Source organism: Rhinolophus hipposideros (genome assembly GCF_964194185.1).
Source record: "Rhinolophus hipposideros genome assembly, chromosome: 6".
In the NCBI taxonomy this organism is placed as follows: Eukaryota; Metazoa; Chordata; class Mammalia; order Chiroptera; family Rhinolophidae; genus Rhinolophus; species Rhinolophus hipposideros.
The window spans coordinates 83,629,955-83,653,180 of record NC_138052.1 but is presented as its reverse complement, the minus strand read 5'-3'; positions in this window follow the sequence as shown (position 1 = coordinate 83,653,180).

The window sequence follows — 23,226 nt, the reverse complement described above, 5'->3', positions numbered from 1 at the left end:
GCACCTGGCCCCTGGCTGCTGGATCACCCCATTTCTGTTTCCTCCCCAAGCTCCTTTCCACACCATGAAGGTCCTTGAGGACACTTGTAGACATTCCAGCTAGTAGTTCCAAGATGTCTCTGCTCCTCAGAAATGTCTGGGTGCCTCTTGGCCACCCTCTGAGTGAGAGGCATGGTCCTCCACTGGGAAGGGAATTCTTGGGTCCCATGTACCCAGATCATGGTCTAGAAGGTGAAGCACCAGCTCTGGGTGGGCATGATCCTTGCTCTGTAGATTCCTTACACTCTGGACAGGGGCACAGTCTCTAGAGGGGTGCGCTCTGAAGTGTGGGGCCCAGGGCGGGGCTCCTCTTGCCTGAATTGTGTCTCCCCAGGTTATTCAAAATAGGTTTAAGCTCTCATCTTCAATGTGTATTTGGAGACAGGTCCTTTAAGGAGGTAATTAGGTTCAATGAAGTCATAAGTGTGGGGCCTTAATCTGATGCTGATGGGTCTGGTGCTCTTGTAAGAAGAAAAGACAGCAGATCTCTCTCTCTCTCTCTCTCTTTCTGTCTCCCCCCCCCCACCCCCTACCCCACCCCCACCCCCGCACAGAGAAGAGGTCAAGTGAGGACACTGGGAAAAGGTGGCCATCTAGAAGCCAAAGAGAAAGATTTCACCAGAACCCAACCCTGCTGGCACCTTTAACTTGGACTTCCAACCTCCAGAACCATGAGAAAATACATTTCCGTTGTTTAAGCCACCCAGTCTGTGGCATTTTGCTTTGACAGCATGAGTAGACAAATACGTGTGGGAATGAGGGCAAACCCGTGCCTAGTCACTCCAATATTAGCCATGTTCTCTGTCCTCCAAGTGTTATGAAGAAGGGGCTTAGTTTAACAAAGGGGAGTTGTAGGTGGAAGAAAGCTGGCGGATGGATTCAGAGCATGGGACATTACTAGGGAAGATGGAGGCGCATGGAACGTCGTTCCTCCAGTTCCTACATTCACTTAACAAGGATGTATTGAATTCCCACTTGTGCTAGTCATTGTGCCAAGCATTGGAAATGCAGTTTGAACAAGATAGAAAAAAGCCCCTGTGCTTAATGGGATGGTAGCAGTGTCAGGATGGCCCCTTCAATCCTAAAAGGATGGATGAACAGCACCCCAGTGGAAAAGCTTGGCTCAGGGATTCCCTCAGCCTCACTCTCCATATGTTCCTCATTGTAGAGGGTGACCCAAAAGGAGGGGGGGTCCCTCTGTTGCCTTGGTGATCATTGCTCCCCTGACACCTCTAGGAAGTGGAGGAGGATGGGTGTGATAAACCCTTCCAGCATCCCAGCTCAGCTGGGCCCCAGATGTGGGCCCTGAGGAGTCCGGATAAATTGGGAAGTCGCCAAGAGGTGAGTTTAAGCCGGAGCTCTAGTTCCCGGCTCTGTCCGGAAAGGTCCAGTCAAAGCAGTGCCTTTGGAATAACCCATCCCTTACTTCTCCAAAAGTCACTGGACGAGGACTTTCCTGGACTCCCTGTCTCCTTAACCTACCTGAAATTGGCTTCAATTTTCATCAGCCCAAGATGGGGTGTTTCAACACTTTCTTGCCTTTTTTTTTTTTTCTCTCAAAAGGAAACAGAGGAGAAACGGGGCTTCCCTCTGCTTTTCCACCATACATTCTTTCACTCCCTCTCCAAGCAGAGTGTGGTTCTGACTTCTCAAGCTCAGCTCAGTGTTCCACAAATGGCATTACTCTGAGTCAAGATGACAGATAATATGTGATTCTTCAGGCCTTGAAATAAAGTTGCTCTGATTAGCATTGATCACCTAAATTAAAAAAAAAAAGATTTATTTCTCAAGGAGGAATGTTCTTTATTCCCCCATTTCATCTCTTTATTGTCAGCTCTTTCCAAAGCTATAAAAGCACCAGTTGGCCTCATACCAGAACATGCCTGTGGTTGTAGAAATTAAGGGAAAAGGAACCTAAAAACTTTCAACTGTGATTTCCCAGTGAGGAATGAAAGAATACTATGACTATAAGACTAGCTTTGCTTTGCTTTGCTTTGGGACATTGCTTTGGAAATGTTAAGGAAGCAAATCTCTAAATTAAAATGATTTGGAAAAAAAAAATCCAAAATACTAAAAAAAGGATCAAATCTCCTACTTTGACAGCTGGCTTTAACTGGAGAGGTGGGTGATAACCCGAATGGCATGGTCAGTCACTTGTGCTCATTTGTATCCAGTCTGTCTGTCTGTCTGCCTCAATTCTTGGGGTCTATCAAATTACAGTCGCCTTTCAGGACTGAAAGGATTAATGTAAAAGGCCTGTGCAAACAGAGCAAATTCTGTCTCTGAAATGGAGGAAGAGATTGGAGGCAGTTACTATATCAGTTTTCTAGACTGAAAAGACCTCTTCTGTTTTTCCCAGCAGATTTCACACACCTGTGCCTATCACCACTGCCCCTATTTGTGCCTGCTCTGGAAAGTCTGTCTCTTGCATATTCTTGGCAAGGCTTGGCCCCAGCATTCAGCCCTGAATCTTCAGTGGCCCCCATCCAAGTTCCCCACAATCAAATCAACCTCCTCCCCCACCAACCCCAGTCTCTGTATTGAAACCTAGCCCATTTCCCAGAGTGCTCAGCCTGGTCTCTCTGGCCCTTCATTCATTCACTGGGTTGGGTTCCTGGTTAGTGACGCAAGAATAGGGCGGAAGAAACGACCACGCCAAACAGGCTTCCATGTTTCTCCAGATTCCCAAGGAGGCCACAGCAGAGCATACATATCCAGTGACCAGGAGCTGCTGTTACCAAAATGTCACCATATCCTGATTTAGCTGGGGGATCCTGGCCCTGGGACCCCGTCCCAGCCCCTCAATAAGCTTTCTTCTCTTCCAAGGAGCCCTCACAGAAAAGTCAAAGGGAAAATGAGAGTGTAGGGCTGTCATTATTTAAACATGCTCACCGTCAAAATATGTGGCAAATATCATTGTGGGCAATCTACTCAGCTGGCAAGACTGAACCTGTGCTATAGGCACCAGCTAAGCAGGAAGTAGGAAATAGAAACGTTTATAGCTAATGACGTTTTGCAGAACTTTGCAATCAAAACATCTAAGGGGGAAAAACTATTTTCACTTCAGTAAAACTTCTAACTCTTGTGTTTTTTCTTTTGTTTCTTTGTTTGTTTTTTTATTTGGTGTTATTTTGAATGTCACATTATTATTTTTTTACATGCTTCGGGTCTCTTAGTGTCTCACTCTGACCCACATATCACGGAAACTGTCAGGAGTCATTGCAGAAGAGGCACCAGTACCTCGGAGGCCGGGCCGGTTACATGATCTTGGTCAAATTGTGTGGCTTCTCTGGACCTTCATTTCTTTATGTGTCAAACAAAAATTGATCTCAGTGTTTAAAATCCCTTTCAGTTCTAAAAGTCCATGATTCTATAACTTTACAGTAATTTATATTCCTGTACATGAACCAGCTGAAGTTTAAAAGTTATACTCAAATGATTATTGCCATCATGGCTGGAAGCCATAGTTGCCTGTAAGGCAGAGAAAAATCTTTGGCGTTCGCCTTTGAATGGCTGCTCCTTTGGGACGTGACATGACTTTGTGGCTTTAGGTGGAAAGGAAACTGCATCCTCCATGAAACACAGCAGTCTTTATGGTCTGGATGCTCAAGCAAACTGTAAACCCAGAAGAGACTACCATGTTCCAATGACACAGGCTGATGAAAAATGGTCACCGGGCCCACAGCTGTCCAACCTGGGAATTGCACAGCTTCTGCTCAGCTGAGCACTCCACTCTGTCTGTAACTGAGAGAATGGAAAGGACCTTCCTTGGCCTCGTTTCCAGACCCAATCCATCCACCCCCAAGAGGAATCCTGATCAGAACCTGCTGGGCAGTGAACTCTTGGGGAATGTCGTATATCCTATCCAGTAGGTAATCTTTAAGGAGCCTTCAGGCTTTGGTGCCTTGTGACGAAAACCTGGGGTCTTAGGGATCAACCATGGAGGCTGATTTCCAGGGAATTAGTCACAGATCTATGTGCAAGCCCCATCTCTCAGTCATCAGCTTAGCCTGGGGGGGGGTTGAGAGGGGGGAAGGAAGGCTTTCAAAGTCAATGCAACAAAGAACAGCAACTTCACAGCACTGACATTTTGTGTGTGGTTTGCAGGGAGGAATACGCAATTTCTGCAGAAATAATCCAAGAAGGCTTCTTAGAGGAGGTGGGAGCCTGGGAGTGTTTTAAAGGGTGGGGGAGGAAGGCAGTTTGGTAGGCTGGAGATTAAAGAGGAGGCTATCCACTCCAAAACCAAGCTGATTAGCTGTCTGAATGCTAGAGGTTGTGAACTCTGTGTACTCACTCTGTGGGTGGTCTGTACTGTGGTGCAAATTTACCAGGAACCCCAGAAAATTGTGGGCTATGCTGCCCAGGTTGAGCTGCTGTTTCTGCCCCCTTTAGACTGGGGCAGGAGGCAGCCAAAAGCCTCAGCCTGACAGAGTCAAGGCAGAAGTGAAGAGGCAAAAAGTGGTGATGAACTTGGAGGAGTGACAGGTTGGGCCAGGCAGATAGGTTGTCCAGAAGCCTTCACTGTCCTCCCATCTGTCCTTCTCCCTACCCTCACAAGGTCCTCCAGAGCAAGCGCTTCTCCCACCAGATGTTTTGAATCTCCTTTCCTTTCCTAATTGAAGTTGGCTTTTCTTTCTGCTTGAGAGAGAAGGGGAGAAATATGCCCTGCAGCCCTTTCCATCCTCTCTTCCCCTCCCCTTCCTTTGGGGTGGAGAAGCTCTCCATTTCCAAGCAGAGGTGGGGTTAGATGGTTCATCCAGCCCCTTCCCAGCAGAAAGCCATTCTCAGAAGAAAGAAGCCAGAGCCTCCCCCTCCCCCAGTAGGGGGAATGTGGTTCTCACCACATCTCCCCCCACCCTTTTTCCCTACAGACATTTGCCTCAATATGATAGCTATAAAACCCATTTCTGCAGAGAAGCTGCACTTTCCAGCTGTCAGTGGGGGGAACAATGCCCCTTTGCCCCAGATCAGAAATCTTTCCCTGGAAAGCACTGTGGTCGGTAGAGAAACTATTCACTTTCTCGCCCAGTAGCCCCGGGACCACTAAATTAGAGATAACCATAGTGTAACCCAGTTACTGTTGCACTGGAAGGACTCACCAATGGGCCTGCACAGTCATCTTTCAGCCTGCTGTTGTTGTTAATCTAGTGTGATATGCTGTGATTCTGGGGATCAGAAGTGAAGGGACCCATGTAAAGCCCCATGGAGTAGCACCTTCTCATTTCATCAGTAACCTACATTTTTCAGACCACCCAAGCCTGAGATAAAAATAGGATCCCAAGAGCAAACCCAGAACTTCTCCAGGAAACTACACTTGTGTTTTGTAGAAATTTAAGCTCCCTTTCAAATTTCTTCCAAGTAGTCCTGGTTTTCTGTCTTGTTTGGTGTCTCCTCAGTAGCCTCAGAGCAGAGAATGTTCCTGATGTGCTCGGCAAGCTTGTCCTCTGGGCTACTGTGTGACATCTGCTGCTTTTATTCTCTCCTGGCTCATTTGGGGTGAAGCGGTCACTGGTGTCTGCTGAAGGCATCAATTCCTGCCAGCGTCCAATGTCAAGGTCATTGATGTCTAGGGTAGGGCATCCTCATCGGGTACGACTGAAAAAACTGGCACCAAATGTGCAGATGCCCTGCATGCTAATATCCCAGCCCTTCTGATTTTAATTTGCATTTTTGATGGTCCCACAAAATCACTGTGACTGGCATCAAGGAAAGGGAATCTTCTTTTTCCTCTAGAAGCAATAGGCCATGTTCTGGAAGCCAACATATGTGCCCTGTCACTAACTTTACTCCATGGTTCCTTGTATAAATAAATACCTGGCAGACTCACTCCATCAGTCCTCTACATGTGTGGCATCCTAGCACCCAGATAATTTCAATTCCAGCTGAGACTAATTCAGAGTTACTACGACTGCAGTAGTTAAGAGTTTGGGTTTGAATCCTGGCTCTACCATGTACTAGCTCTGAGCCTTCGTATCCTGATCTGTAAAGTGTGGATAATAATAATCCCTATGTCACAAGATGGTGTTCAAGGCAGTGAACCCAACTTCCTCAACCAATTGCACAGAATGTGGTCAATAAATGTTGTCCGTTATAATTTCTTATCACTTCATTTTTACTGAACAAAGCAGGAGCTGATGTTGAGATGGTTGAGCTGACTTGTCCAAGATTACATGGCCAGGGAATGGCAAAGGCCCATCCACATATCTCCAGGCATCTGAATCAGAGTTCAGTCTTCTGAAATAACCTCATCTTTCCATAGCTCCACAGGTGAGCTTCCACCAGAACTGTGCGTGATTGGTAAATTTTTTCCTATTGAATGTCACTAATGAGCTGAGGGGACTCACTAGACAAACAAAGCTTAGGGAAGGCAAGGAAGGATATGAACAGGGATCAGACTGCAAATTCTGGTGAAGCTGAGGGAATAGTCTGTTAGTCATTTGATGGTGGCAAGTGTCTTCAGCTCCTTGTTTTATGGATAAACCTAGAAAACAAAGGAAACTCCAAGGGAAACTCCAAGGGAAACTCCAAGGGAAAACATGAGGCGTGCAGACCAGTCAAGCAGTGTTCAAATCGTGACACACTGATCAATTGTTAGTTGGGAGTCTCTTGATAATGCATTGACTAGCTTATATGAGAGAGCGAGAAGGAACCTTGATAATTGTTCCCTTATTTAAAGAGGTCAAACTTGAGACCTACAAAAGGAAACTGACTTGTCATTTGTCAAAGTGATATATCCAAGATCTGGGCAGAGCTGAACTAGAACCAAGGTCACATCTCTATTTTACTGTGGTCTGAATTGAGAATGTTTCCCCGAGGACTCCAGAGTCAGGCCTTGAGAAGAGATCAGTTCCCCACATGTCATTCTCATGCAGGGTGTCCTGGTAGAGCAACCCAGGCTTAGCAGACTATAGACAAGACACAGGCACCCAGTGGAAGCCAGGAAGCCCTATTCTTCTGTTCTTCTTGCTGTTGAATCTCCAGGGCCAACGCCTTAATAGAAACAATGTTCTCCTACAGCCTAGTTTTACCTTTTAATAAAATAGGTAGCTGTTTTTATGATGGTAATTTAAGGGAGGTGGGTTAATGTTTTGTAGTACCTATCTATTGGTGCATAACAAATTATTCCAAATTTAGTGGCTTAAGACAATAACATTGTATTGGAATTTCTGTGTGTCAGGAATTTGAGAGTAGCTTGGCCAGGTGGTGCTGGCTTGGGGTCCTTTCTGAAGTTGCAGTTAAGATATCTGCTGGGGCTGCAGTTATCTGAAGGCTTGACTGAGGCTGGTGGATCTGCCTCCAAGGTGGCATGGCTTTGGGCTGCAGGCCTTCGTTCCTCCCTACATAGAGGTGAGGTGAATGGCCAGACATGGCAGCAAATGTCCCCCAGAGGAAGTGGTCAAGAGAAATATCAAGAAACCTGTTGTGATGCTTTTGATGAGCCAGTCTCAGAAGCTGCACACTGTCACTTCTGCCATATTCTAACCTTTAGGAGTGAGTTGCTAAGTCCAGTTCACACGTAAGGAAAGGGTAATTAAGCTCCAACGTTTGAAGCAAGACATATCAAGAATTTGTGGACCTATATTAAAATCATCACATCCTCTATCAGCCAGAGCATTAGTAATTTGTTTGCAATTCCTCCATTAGTAAACCCAACAAAGATAAGAAAATAACTCATTTTCATTTTACAAACCATTTCAATTTATGTCAGTTGTGATTGTGTGGAATGGCACCGACCAGGAGTTGAGGCTCAGGTTCCATTTTACACTCTATGCCTGGCATGCCATTAGCCTTGGGCATGTCACTTCTTCTGGGCTTCTGTTTCTTTCTTTGTAAAATGTAATGCATGGATTGGAAAGTTTTTAATGTCCCTCTTGGCTCTGATATTCTTTCCTCTAATATTATCTATTAGATTTTAAAGTCCATTTATGATTGTCTCTTTTATATGGATATCCATATCTATCCATATATGGATATATGGATATACATATACATATATGTATACATATGTGGAGATATCTATATGCATATATACATGTATATATGCATATACATGTTTATATACATGTATACATGTATATATATGTCATGTTTTTTATGTGTCTATATTTCAAAAGCCTATTTAAATAAATCTTTCATGGCCCTTTAGTTTTGGAGGGAAGGTGAGGCTGTTTATATTACAAGAACATATTTTATTTGCCCACAGCAGCCAGAGCACAGCATGCTATTTCTATAAATGGGGCATGATGGTGTTTTGTTATGAAATGCCTTTTGATGTAGGACAGCCACAGTCCAATGACTTCCAAATATATTTCAGCCTACTGTAAAGAATAAAATGATAGATCTTCTAATAGCCATGGGGTCTCTGCACACATTTCCAGGAACTTGAAGCCATTTACTAAATCCAAACAGAGAAACATTGTTTTAATGGTTATAGATGAGTCCACTGAGCTTTGATCAAGCCCTTCCTTCTCCTCCTTCTCCTAGGCCCCGTGTCTGAAGCCAAGCATGACTCAGTCAGCCTGGGTCACAAAAGAAGCGACATACCTGAGCATCTTTTCAAGACAAGACACAAACACTCCAAGTTGTTGCACAGACAACCCCTGATTTTGACCCACCATCCCCCATCTAAAATATCCATTAATTAGGGGTATCTTTATTTCCCTCGAGGGCTACCCACATTTAGAACAAAATGCTTTTGGAAACAAAAAAAAAATTTTGTAAGTAGCAAGAACAATTTAGGAATTAAAGACACTGAGAGTATTGTTCAAGGCCCACAGCTCTGGGTCTTCCCTGGCAGTCCCATTGCGCACATACATGCCAGGGACCTGTTCACACAGGTCCAGAAGAAGGTCTTGCTCAAGGCACGCATGGCAGTAATGTTTGCAGTAGTTACATGTAGTCAGATATCCACATACAGGGAAGGGACAAATACACATGGTCAAAGCATGCTACGGATACTGTGCAATGATTAGATACGTATCAGTTATCTATTGCTGCGTAACAAATTACCCCAAATTAAGCATCTTAAAACAGTAAGCATCATCTTGTAGTCTCTGTGAATCAGGAGCCAGCATGTCCTAGATGAGTCCTTTGGCTCAGGGTCTCTGACAAGGGTGCAATCAAGTGATGTCCAGAGCTACCGTTGTTCATCTCAGGGCTCAACCAGACTGGGGTAAGATTGGTTTCCAAGCTCACTCACAAGGTTGTTGACAGGATTTAATTCCACGTGTTCCTGAACTGAGGGCCTGAATTCCTTGCTGAATGTCGGCTGGAGGCCTCTTTCTAGCCCTTGCCATTGGGACTCTATACAGGACAGCTCTCAACATTTCAACCGGCTTCCTTCAGAGCAAGCAAAGTTAGAGAGCAAGAGAGAAAGACAGAGGCTTTTTGTACCCAAATCTTGAATGTCACATCTATTACTTTTGTCACATGGTGTTTATTAGGAGCAAGTCACCAGGTCCAGTCCACGCTCCAGGTGAGGTGAGTGCACACAGGCATGAATACCGAGAGGCTGGAGCCACCTTAGGCGGCCTACCACAAGAAGCGACAGATCCCAGGATCACACAGCACCGAACGCAGTACCTAACAGAAAAAGATAAGAAGGATTAGAATGAAGACTGAAGCAGAATACAACTTCTATAAATTAAAGTACAGAGGGAAAGATGCTACATGTTTTACAAGGATGGGAACACACCCATACGTAACAATCACAATGTAATATTTGCCCACTGGGAATGGAGAGTGGATTAAAAAGGAGAATAAATAACCACAGAAATCCAGCATAAGGCCTTGCAGACACAGAAGCAAATGGTGGGCTAGGAACTCAAGACCAAGTTCAACTTCCTGCATCTCAGGTTCAAAAGAAATAAAAAGTAAAGTAACGAAACACATTGGGTCTCCAATACTCAAGCCTTCACTGAAGGCTTTTACCCAAATCCACGCCTGTGGGAGCTCCCCCATCCCAATGCCACACTGAATTAAAGTCTCCTCAAGGACTCAGAGACTTCTACCAAGTAAAGTGGCATCTGTGTCAATGTGGCAAACCTTGGCATTTGTAATAAGCTTTATAGTTCAGAGAGTACCAGATGCCCCCCAAAAAGGGACCAACTGTCTTGGGACCAAAGGAATTCCTGAACATGGGACTTTAACTATTAATATCAAGACATTTCCAGGAAAACTGGGATGAATTGGTCACCTACCACTCAGAAATCTTGTTTAAAATGCTAAATGTAGCACCCCTTCAAGGAGATTCTGATTCAGCGTGCCTGAGCTAGACCAGGACCCTGTATTTTAGGCAGCACCAGAAGCCCGTCTAATATAGATGATACACAGATTACCCTTTGAGAGACATGACTGTGGAAGGATAGTTTTGAAGGTGCTGCTGGTAGCACCGAAGGTCACAGCCATTCTCAAGGTTGTCGTCACAAACATTCTGCAGTCACCGAAGGGTAATTCACCATTACCTGTCAGTAATGGTAGGGCTCTAGTTCACGATTCTAGAACTTGTCTTTCACAGAAGGCAGACCCCAAGATCTAGGAGGCAGAGTTCAGGAAGGGGTCAGAACAGGAGTTTGGGGAGGAAGATTTCCCTGTTACAAGAAACCACACCTCATGGCCGGCTTAGCCATCTATAGAAAAGGCTCTCGGAAGTCACCCACCCAGCAGTGCAATTCGAGGAATGTGCTAATAAGCTAAAAGTGAGAACCTGTAGGTCTTCATGAAGCAGCCTGTCTAAAATGTAATCCCTGTAGAATATTTTCCATATTTAGAAAATATAAAGAGTTACACAAATATATTGACAAGAGAGAATGTGACAAGGTGATGAACAACGCCTCATGGGGTCTAGCTGAAGGAGGGTGGAGAGTCCTGATGTCACGGGACGGGATCTTGAGAGGCTGCAGGTGTATTTAGGTAGATCCATCATGATGCAGAAGGATGTGGCAGACTGCAAAGTTAGTCAAATACTCCTAGTGACCAATTGCTCTTGCTCTGTTTCTCTAGTCACTCACTAGTAACGTTTTGGTGTCCTTTTATCCTTTGTTCTCCAAATACAGACTGAATAACTTCCATGTGAGAGACTCTTGGAGTCTTAGAGGTATTTGTACCCTAGTCTTAATTTTTCTATTGGATTTTAAGTCTAATGAGGGTAGACTCTAATTACCAGAGTACTAATATAAACAAAGTATGTTGGTGGTTTCAGAGGTCATGTCTAATGATAAGAGCTGTCATGATTTTAGGTTCCTCCTGAAGCTGGTCCTGAAACAAAAATTCAAGTATGCACTGTTTATTTGGGAGGCAATCTCAGGAAACACATATAGAAGAGAGAAGAGTAAATCATGGAATGAAAGGAAGCTGATAAGAGGCAGATGTCAAGCCAGTTACCATTAAGGGCAACTAATGTTAGAGTCTGCTTGGGAACTCTGAGAGACAATACAGATTCCCTATTGTCCATATATACACTATGCTTCAGAATTATTGCAAGCAAGGAGTATTCATCCACTAACTTTCCATCTGTCATTGGTTGAGGGCTACTTCTTGGGGGATGAAATCTCAGACATTTCTGGTCTATCCTGTAGGAGAGATGAGCATGCTTTCAGATGTTTTCCATAAACAGCCTTGAGACTGTAGAGATGAATACCAAGGGAATACGGGTGGGCTATCAACGGCATCTGCTCTAATAACTTAGATTTGCTGCGTGCTTACAGGGTTCCATGTGCCAGATTAAATGCGTATCATCTCATTTAATGTCTGATTAATAGTCCACATTTCCCAGATCAAAAAACAGATGTAGAGTCAAAAGTGACTTGCTCATAGTCATACAGTCAGTTAATGGGGTAGCTGGGATTTGAACCATACAGTTAGTAGTTCAAATCCAAGCTTTTAGCCACTGTGCTCTACTGACTCCTAGAAGAGTTTATATCTAGTTCAGGGAATAGAATAGATTTCAAGATGTGGGTGTAAAAACCAGCTGCTTCACAAAGTATGGATCAGATTTCGGTTTGGGATTCAGCGCTGGTATCAAAGTGCAGATGTGTGGATTGAGTTCAAGAATCATCAAGGGTCCTGTTTGGCTGGAATATAAATCACAGTTGAGGGTAAACAATACTGGGGAAGATTCTGAATGTCAAGGCAAGAAGTTTACACACAGTGGCTAGGCAATAAGGAACTCTTGAGGCTTTTTGATCAGGGGCATGACAGGAGGTAGGCATGAGTAACATCAGAGTGATAATAATATCAAGCAATGTTGAACAGGGAGAAATGAAGTTGGCTGGGTTTACCAAATAAAGAACCGGGAAAGATAGAAAGCCAGGTAGGAACTATTGCAATCTTTCAGGAATTTGAGGATCCTGCTTTCCTAGACCCAGAAGCTATGTAAATGAACACGGTAGAACAGATGAGAAGAGCAGCTCTGACTAAAGGCTTTTAGACCATGTCATGACACGGAAGGTTTAAGTCCTATAATCCTAGTCTGGTCCCCGCAATTGAGAGAGAAACCAGACTGGCTAACTTAGACTTGGGCATGGCTGAACTCTACAGTTCACTTTAGCCTCTGGTCATGCTTCTGACCTTAGAGACTGTTTAAGCTTTTTGCCCTAGATTGATCAGATTCCAGGTGAACTGAGTAATTCATTTCACTGGGGGGAAAAAAAATCAGTGAATGATGGTTTAATGAACCAATGCACCATGCCATTTATAATTGCTGACAAGCCTGAAATATTTTTGTTGATTGGCTAGTTGATGCATTGTCTTTCTAGAAAGGGACTCCTGTCCCTCTCTTTTTGATAGCTGTTCTTTCTATTCTGGAACCCTAAATGTACACCTAGTCCAAGATTCCATATTCACCTTTTCTCTGGATATCTTATTCCAAACTCTCAATTATGTTTTTGTTGTTGATTACTTCAAATGTATATCCCTAGAGCTCATCTTTCCCTTGAACATAATTTCCAACTGCCACATAGGTGTCCCCACCAGGATATTCTACTAGTACCTTAAACTCAATATGACCCAAAACCAAGTTTGTCACATTCTTCCACAAACAAGTTTGTTTTTTCTGACTTCCCAATTAATATTAATGATGCTTTCTTTCCTCAACTTGCCAAGACAACCCTTGGAATGGCTTTGGACTGCTTGTCAACTGTTCACTCTGTCTAAAGTAATTAAAAACCTTGTTGATTCCTCTCACTACAGTATCTCTTAAAACAGGTGAGACCCTCTCTTTTCACTATAGTATAGCACAGCTCAGTTTTTCATTGCCTATTCACTGGCCTCCTAACTGGAATATATCCCATTCCTTATAGTAACCCCCCCTTCAAATAAAAGGGGCCTTAGCCTCATAGTATTTTGTTTTATGTCATATCTATTGTAGCTCTCTTATAATAATAATAATAATAATAATAATAATAATAATAATAATAATAAAAGCATTTTAGGCACCAGGCATTGTTCTAAGTGTTTTACATATATTGTCTTCTTTAATCTTCACAAACTCTTTGAAATATGTACAATTATTAGTCACATTTTACAGGTGAGAAAACCGAGGTACAGAAAGGTTAAGTGACTTTCTCAAGATAACCTAGCAAGTGACAGCATCTGGATTCGAATCCAGTTCTCTGTGTCTCCTGTGAAAAAAATGCCGCATTGAACCTTTTGGCTTTCTGTCAATACTGTGAACTCTTCAAAGTGGGCGTTATGCATATAACCTTGTGACTCTTACGAACTGTCTCACTTAATAGTAGCTACTGTTTGATATATATATATATTTTTTGAATGAATGAAGACTCTCTTTGGCAATGGAACTCGGGGAAGCATAAGGCTGGAAATCATTTTGTCCTGTTTGTCCTGTAGAAGGGAGACTGTACTGAATCCAGTCTGATGACAGACTTTAACCAGACCAGATCATTTCAGTAGTCCCTGGCTAGGGTAGAAATGACCAAAGAGAAATCAGGCTGCAGCCTACATGAAATCAGACATTGAGCTCCAAAGCTATGCTAAGCTCTGCCGCTCCCTTCAGTTCTATTTTTGGACTTTCTTTGTTGCATACCTAAAAACTCATACTCTTCTTAACCTAACAAAAGAAGAGTCAGAATTAGAGAGATTAAAAAACACTGAGTGCATCCCATTGCAAGAAATGTTTGCAAACGTAGGTGGGGCAGTGGTTCTATGGGAGGCCCTATGAAATTACTTTTTGGCTGAATGAGATTGCAAACTTCTTGAGGCTGAGCACTGCTATTTCATGCCTCTACTGCAGGAATTTTCTCTCTGAAAAATCAACGACCAAAGAAAGCAGTTGGTGGTGGGAGGAGGGAAAGTCCCTGAGCTAATACTTGAGGTTGAGACAAAAACAAGCTGCTTTGCCTTCAGCCTGGAGAGATCAACGAGAAGCATGACTGCTCTGTTTGGAGAGGCTTGTTCTCAGTTGGCACCATTCTGAGCACTCAAGTTCTCTGTCAATAAGCACTTTATAGGGGAGATAAATGGATTTGGAGCTGAGGATGAGAGGAGGGTATCTGGGAAAGAATAAACATATTATCTGAGCCCTTCCACCAAACCCCTCACTGAAGTGCTCAGGCTTCACACAATCTGTTTAGCAGAGGCTGGATGGGTAGGAGGGAGACTCTTTCCACCCCAGTGGGTGAAGCAAGCTGCACCGGTCGGGTCTAATAATAATAGACAGCAGTTAAAGACCAGACTCCTGCAGCTTGCTTTACCCACAGTGGTGCCAGCTACTGTGCTACGGGAGTATCCAATGACAGTTTGGCCACCATCTTGACAGCAAGACAAGAAACTAGAACATAAACATTCATTCTTGAGGGCTGGATGGGTGGCAATATGCTGCAAACATGGAAGGTGAAATCTAATACCTGGGCAAATTCAGGAAAAATTTACTAAGTTTTTTTCTTCTTTCTTTCTTTCTTTCTTTCTTTCTTTCTTTCTTTCTTTCTTTCTTTCTTTCTTTCTTTCTTTCTTTCTTTCTTTCTTTCTTTCTTTCTTTCTTTCTTTCCTCCCTCCCTCCCTCCCTCCCTCCCTCCCTCCCTCCCTCCCTCCTTTCTTTCTTTCTTTCTTTCTTTCTTTCTTTCTTTCTTTCTTTCTTTCTTTCTTCTATAATGAAATCTCTTCCTACACGTCTTTAAATCCAAGAAGAGTTCTTCCCAAGGAAACATAGGTTTGAGAAAAGGTGGATCCAGGCACACTCAGGTCCTGAGATACCAAATCATTCATCAATGGCTTTGTTTGATTAAATATGGCTTCCCCACAGAGTACAGGCCAAGGAATCAGGCATTAGTGTTCCGTTTTAAGAACATGGTTCTGAAAAATGATATATTTAGTTACATTCCCCTCCAGTGCAACTCAGGCATTTCCAAATCCCCTAGAAAATCCTTGTCCTTTTAGTAACATCACTGGCTGATTATAAAATCTTCAAATAAATAAAAGTGTAGCTCTTATTTATATTTTGTCAGAGAGAAGCTGCTTCCAGTTCTAGTCCATTCCCTCTACTGACAAATTTGCTGACACGGTGCATGCACACTCCATTTTGTTCCCCTTCATCCTCTGTTACCCTTCTTCTACATAATTTATGATCTGGCAGCTACTTATAGGTCTGGTTTTAATATCTGTTAAGTCTCCTCTGCCACACACCCTCCTCTAGCACCCCAGGGTCAAGAAGTTCTTCCCTTCCCATGACACAGCGTTCTGCGATAGAATCAATTGTCTGTTCTCACTGGATTTTTATTGGAGATGTGGAATGTCCTCCATCACACCCAGCTATTTTCCCTTCTTCTATTTCCTATGTTCTCCTACTTCTGTGTTTGTTGATCATATAACTCTTCCTGCCTGGACTTCATCTCCTGTAGCTTCACTATTAACATGCCCCAAACTGAAATCACTTCTCTTACTTTGCTCAACTCTACCCTGTGTCTGTCACTCCTAGACTCAGAGTCCTCAGCTCAGGCAATAACACTATTATGAATTGGTTGCTGACATAAAAGCACGAAAAAATCTTAGATGCACCTCTTTTCCTCCCCTTCCTAGTTTCTTTCATCATTGCTGTCATTCACATCTACTTTCAGACTTTTTCTCCTCTCATTCCTAGTTCTTGTTCCCATCAACTGTGAATTGGACTATGGCTAGAGCCTCACGATAGGCTTCCATCTGTTTTCTACATTAGCACCAAAGCAGGTAGTATGACACAGAAACTTCCTGTGGTCTCACAACTAGCCTACCCCCCACCAATATCTCACCACCACTCCCTCTCCCCTGCCTGCCCCTACATCCCTATGAGGAGAAGGCAGGGGAGGAAGAGAGGGATGAATCATCATTTTGATCATTTTGATGGCTGAGTGGGGAGTGCAATAGAGTCCTCTTACCCAAGCCAAGAGAGGGACCCACCAAGAGACTATGGACGCTCCAAAAAATAAAGACTGGAATCCCGGTCTCTCAGTAGAGGTTTGCTTGGCTAGCACACTTGGTGAATTTGATGAACTTCCTGGACGCAACCTTCCCTAACCCCAGCCCCAGCAGGGAAAAGGAGAACTGGATAGAAAAGGGGAGAGCCTGCTCTCCCTCCTTTTCTGTTGGCATTGAGACATGACATTTCTTTGGATCAAATGCACACCACAGAACCGCGCTGGGTTTATGCTGTCTTTCCCGCTCTCCCCCCAAAGGGGAGTGGCCAAAGTACCCTATCACCCAGTAACAATAGGTAATGACACTGTGGGGGCAGGGGAAGTGCTGTTAGGAAAAAGCAAGCTAGAAACTAGTCTCTCTAAATCAGGCAACTGATAAGAATCCCCTTCCTCTAAAGGGGTCAAGAGAAAGCATTTGTGTTCCTACCGATAGAAGACATCTACTATTAATCATATTAGCAAAATGGCAGAAACAGCCATCAGAAAGAAGATAGCAGAGGCTACTCAAGCAAGATACGCATATCCCTTCCATCTTCCATTTCCAACACCTTGCATGGGCTGTAGACTTGAAGAGGGAGGGGGACAGGTTGGCCTGGGGCAGACCATTTTCCCACTTGCATTTCTAGGACTGGAAGTAGAAAAGAAGCGAAAGAAAAGCCATTTCTCCTCTCCCTCCAACCACAAACAGGGAAGAGGAAAACTTTAGATGGAATATGAGATTATAGCTTTATTTATTTTTAAACCATATATATGTTAAGATTTTATTGGGGAAGGGGAAGAAGACTTTATTGGGGAACAGTGTGTATTTCCAGGACTTTTTTTTGTTGGGGAACAGTAGTGTGTTTTTCCCAGAACTCATCAGCTCCATCCAAGTCAAGTTGTTGTCCTATCAATCTTAATTGTGAAGGGTGCCATTCAGCTTCAAGTTGTTGTCCTTTCAGTCTTAGTTGTGGAGGGCGCAGCTCAACTCCAGGTCCAGTTGCCTTGTTAGTTGTAGGCGGCGCAGCCCATCATCCCTTGTGGTAGTCCAACCGGCAACCTTGTGGTTGAGAGGACGCGCTCCAACCAACTGAGCCATCTGGCCACCGGAGAGCTGAGAGACAGCTCATTGACTTCATTCTAGTTGCTGAGGGCACAGCTCACTGGCCCATGTGGGAATCGAACAGACAGCCCTGTTGCCCAGAGCTCACGCTCTAACCAGCTGAGCCAACCGTCCACCCCCTAGATTATAGCTTTAAATTGGCATTTCTAATAACTGAAAATGTCCCAAAACTGACCACCAGGAAGTTGCATCCAAGATGTCATTAGAAGGTCAGAAAGACCTGGCAGTGACTAGGGCAAACTCCCCCAAGCTACTTAATGTTTGCAGCCACTGAGGAAAATGTTCAATAAGTGAGTTGTCATAATGACATGAAGTCCCATGCTGTCACCCGCCTGATGAAGCATTCCTAGTGACTCCTTGTTCCCTACCCTACTCTTTGAATGACGCCCAAGGCCATATGTGATCAAGCTCCTTTGCCTCTCCAGAATCATTTCCCTTTGAATTTCAGGTTTGACACTTACAATTATCCCAATGTATCAGGCTCTCCCACTCTTCTGTGTCTTTGCAAACACAATTTCTTTTACCAAGAGAGCCCCTTTTTACCTAATCTATAAAGAAAATTCATCAAGTCTTGGTTTAAAAACAATCTCTTCTATAAAGCTTTTCTTGATACTTATAGGCAGAATTACTTATTTCTTCTACCATATTCCCTTTCTACACACAACTCCATTAGCTTATTGAGTTAGTTGTCATGGCGGGAATTGTGTGTCTGTCTTTTCGCTAGACTCTAAGTTCCATGAAGGCATCAACTGTGTTCTCCCTTGTAACCCCATGCCTGAGTGGGAGGGGTTGGTTAAAAGGACAAATCCAGAGCCCAGACCATGAGCATAACCAGACACCCCATGAAATTTGCTTCAAAGAGACAGCTTTAAATCTATGTTGATATGGCTTTGGGCTGAAGAGACAAAAATCTGATTTTATCTACCAGGTTTCTTTCTATTAGCTATACTTCCTGTTCAAGTCCAGCTGACCCTGAACTCCCAAATTCAGCCAATTCTAAAAGGCCTGTACCTACGCTAACTCAATGTATGCTCTCCCTATCTCACCATGACAAAGTCTTACTTATCTACGGGAAGCCACTTGCTCCATGTCTCTGACCAGGACTGGTATTTAGTATTGTTAGGATAAAATCTATAAACTCATTCATTACATGCTATGTTTAGTGGTCTCTCCCTGGGTGGAAATCCAATTTCATTTAGATAATAAACTTCTAGGAAGCAGGTCTTATCTTGCTATGGATTTCACATGGTAGAAACCTATTTAATTCTGTAAATGACTGCTTGAAGTCTTACCTGGGCTTACACTGTGCCAGAGTAGCAGATATCAAATGAAGCAGTCATGGACTCTGTTCTTAAGGCTTCGCAGAGGCTAGTTCTTCTCTGTCTTGCAAGGCTGTCCTCTTTGACCTTGAGAGAAGCTCCCGGGTGGGCCTATGGTGCAGCCAGGGCAGAATGGGGTGCTTAAGCAGCTGGTCAGGACTTCAGGGCAATCTAGACTGCAATCACTGAGATAACAAAAATCCCACCTAAATTATTCTCACAGCCTTTTTGGATTCCAGCCCTGGAGACCTTTCCATCTCTTCTACTCAGTTTTGAATGCATAGTAACTGCCATAAGAATGTGAAATAGAAAGAGAGAGGCCTTAGAATCAGAAATGATTGCATTCAAATTCAATTTAGCCTAACCAAGCTGATCAGATTTCACCACTTATTTTTCCCATTAAATCTTGACTAGATTGACCAACATTTTATAGTTCTAATATAAATACAGGAGGGTGGTTGGGATCGAAGCATAATGTTTCAGATCATTTTCTTGCTTTTCCCCATTCCTTGATTGGCTGCTGTCCCATTACAGATATATCCAACACACACACACAAACACACACACGCACACACACACACACACACGCGCACACACACACACACACACACACACACCCGATTGGTAGTTTCTCTCACTTTTCAACTAAACCCTCTCATTTTCCCTGAAATTATTTTTTTACCATTACCATCTCTCAAAACTTTTGCTAGATTGCAACACTAGTTTTTATTTTGTTCCCATAAATGAAGTATTTTAGGCCCCTGAAGTTTTTCATCTCAATAATTGATATATGTTTCGGGAATTCTAAATAAAAGTCAGTCTGTCTTTATGTCTTTAGTCTTGGAAACAGACAAGTATACAGCTAGTCTATAACAGAGAGTATGCACGCGTGTGTGCATAATATATGTATGTACATATATAAACACATTATACATATAATAAATATAAAGTAGAAACACGTTTTCTATTTCTATTCCTTCATTCCACTATAGTCTTATCTCTAAGACAAAAGCTTTGCCTCCCCCGTTTCACTCTGTCTTCTTCCCCTTTTCCTCTCGCTTCATCCCACTGTGCCCGTCCCCCATTAATTTTTAAACCTAGTTTTATCTGGCTCTTTTCAAGGAATCAGCACTGTGATACTCAGTACCAGAGACCCAGCCTGCAGGCTAAAGTCTGGTGTGTCTTTTAGTTAGCAAGGACATAAATCTTCCCCTTAGTTCTCTCTAAGGGATTATTTAAATTGGTCAGATTGAGAATCCATCTATTTCTTTAAAGCACAGCCCATGAATAGCTGTTAACACAATGCAAGAGTTGAAGGCATTAAGCATGTACCTGCAAGTACTTTGCAGTTCTTCACTTCCTTCCCTCTGGGAGTGCCTTCCAGTAGACAGGGGTAGGGGGAGAGAGCAAGTCGAAATAAGCTGATTTATCTGGAAAAGCACTCCTCTCCATCTTTGCCATTTTAATAAAGCTTAGCGTGGGGAGAGATTTGGAGTCCTTCAAGAGCAGGCCCGTTAAAACAATTGAGGAGTGTGTAAAACACAGCTCAGGCCCTGCCTGCCACTCTTCAAACTGACGTCACCTCATAAATCCGCAGGCTCTGTTCCTGGCCCCAATCTTCGAGGCACAGCCTGGACCCATCAGCGAGCTGCTTTTTTTGGAGATTAATTATTTGTTCAGACAGAGGTCAGGTGGAGGGTCTTTAAAAGATTGCTTCAGCGTTTTGCCCCACCCCCTCTCGTTCGGGTGAAAAATGGACCTCCTTGTGCAGTCATGCTGCAGAAAGGAACACAGGGTATGAAGAGGCCAACCGGCCTAATTTGAAGGGACGCTGGCATCATTGACCTACACTGCCCATTAACAGAGGAGGGACTAATAACCAGGGAAGGGAAGGGGCTGTCCCATTGGTTCTTACCTTACTGCCCAGGTCACAGGTTTCCAGTCTGCTGTCATGGCTGTCTGGTCAGATTGCAAATGCAATGAATTAAGAAAGACACAAGGTAGGAGAAGCCAGCTGACAGAGGGACATTGGGAAGTATCTGCATTCAAAGGGCCATGGAAGCTGCTGGAAGCCTCAGTGCTTTCTTTCCAGGACTGGAGTTTGCACATTGACCACCTGGATATCTCTCTGGGGATGCACTTACACACAGTCAAAGAAATAACAGCAAGCACTTAACAGGAAGCAGAAAAGAGGAGAAAAGTTTCAGGTGTAACAGTTGTCAAATGTCTGAGGATTGCCAGAAGGGAGATAGCAGAGGCTGTGTAGTCTGAGCGCAGGATTATGGGACATAGATTTCTTTTTTTCTGAGAAAATAGACAGGAATTGATTAAACTGGCATTGGTCAGAAGGTTACATTTTGTTCATGGATTTTAGGAGAGTGGTAAGCAGGGGTTTGTTGATAAATGTTTAACAATTGTCTGGCCTGGGGAGAAGCCCTGGTTTGCAGTGTTTACTGATTTCTGTGGTGCAAATACTTCCATCAACGCTGATTTCAAGTACCAATGTGAGGTCACTGAATGTGGAGATGGGAAGTGATGTGCAAAGTAGGCTCTTCTGAGCTGGTGGGAGCCAGCTCCTGTCCACGGTTGCTTGTAATACATACACTAAAAAGGTTATTAAGTTATGTTCTCAATTCTGGTGCTATGAGATGCGTCACGGTACATTTATAACTCGTATACTTTCCTTTGTGTGTATTATGTTTCAATTAAAAAGTTGAAATATTAAACCATGTAAAATAAAGAACTCTTTCCATCTCTGACAACCGTAAACACAGCATTTCTCATCGTTTTTTCTCTAATAGTTCTCATCTTTTTGGTAAGGCACAGGATTGGATTGCAGGGACAGTGGGTGAAAAGTGGAATTTCAGACTGTGACTAGTGTGTGGTCCCCTTTTTGAGGAATTGGAAAGAGAAAGCTTAGCTTCCTTCCAGGTAAAGGGCCTGATTGACATAGCCTGATGGGATCATAGAGAGTTCTGGAATGCCGCTCCACTCATAGCCCTTGGCTCCTCTGCGTGCCCCAAATAAACACAGACTGTTGATGGTGGTTTCAGATGAATCCCCCTGCAAGTGCTGGCATAGCACACTGAGGCGGCCATGGGGGCCTTACCCTCCAGGGAGGGAGCCCAGAGCAGGGCTGCCACACAGGGGCTGGAGTTGGAGGGGCAGAGGGGAGGGAGGGTCCCTGAAAGCCAATCCCAGCATCTTGTGGTTTGGCAATTGGCCTGGAAACCCTGGGGCCTTCTGGGGAAAAGCCAGGAAGGGAGGACAGGGTGAGGGAGAGAGGGAGGGGGACGAGGGGGACCTGCTTTCACAAGGCAGGGCTGGCTGTTTGTGCCTGTCAGGGCCAGAATTATTGGCTCTTTTCTGGAGTAAGGTTCTACAGGGGGGAGGAAAGTAAACTGACGTGTGCTGGCTAAGGCATGTTCAAGATCTCCTTTCAATGTCACAACAGCCCCATGAGGCATATTTTCATCACCATTTCTCAGATGGAGAAACTGAGGCCCAGTGGATTAAAGGACTGGTCCCATGTTAGCACTGGTCAGCTGCTCTGTCGTGAATCCAAGCCCGTCCATCTCCATCCATCAGTCCTTGTGGCTGTGATCTGTCCTTCCAACCCTCCCTGCACAAACATGAAACTCAGCATGGACTCCTCGCAAGGACACTACCCCTTGGCTCTCATACAGAATAAACAGGCAAGTCTCTAGATGCTAAAACCCTGTCCCCAAATGAAACAAAGCGGCATGGCCACCTGCTGCCTCTCTTCCTGCGCCCATCCCACCTTCTGTGTCTTTCTGGCTTCCACTGCCATTTTGTACTTCTCAATTTAAAAGTCAAACACTAAAATCTCTAATTGCTTTCTTTGAAGAACTTGTGTTGAATTTTTATGGTTTAGATGTTTTTCCCCCCTTATTGATGTGGTGGGAGTTTTGCAGGCTGGGAGGGACAACGAGAGCTTTTTCTCTAGTTCAAGCAGGTCTAGTGTATTGGTTTGCAAATAGGAATATGCGTACATGGAGGTCCATAGATTACAGTGACAATACCTCTCAGCAGCAATGATAGTAACAACTAATGTTGATTGAACACTTACTATGTGCTGGACAATATATCAAGTGCTTTATAAAAATCACGTCTTTAATCCTCATGGCAACCCTGTGTACTAGTAGAACGTATTATCATTTCCATTTTCACATGAGGAAAAACGAAGCTCAGATTAGTGACGTTAAAGCTTACATAAGTTCTCAAAACTTGTAAATAATAAGTCTGGTGCCAGAATCTGCGTCTTTAACATTGTTCTATGTTGCTACAAACCCCAAAATGTGTGTGTATGAATAATATGCTGAACCATATGAAATGGCCA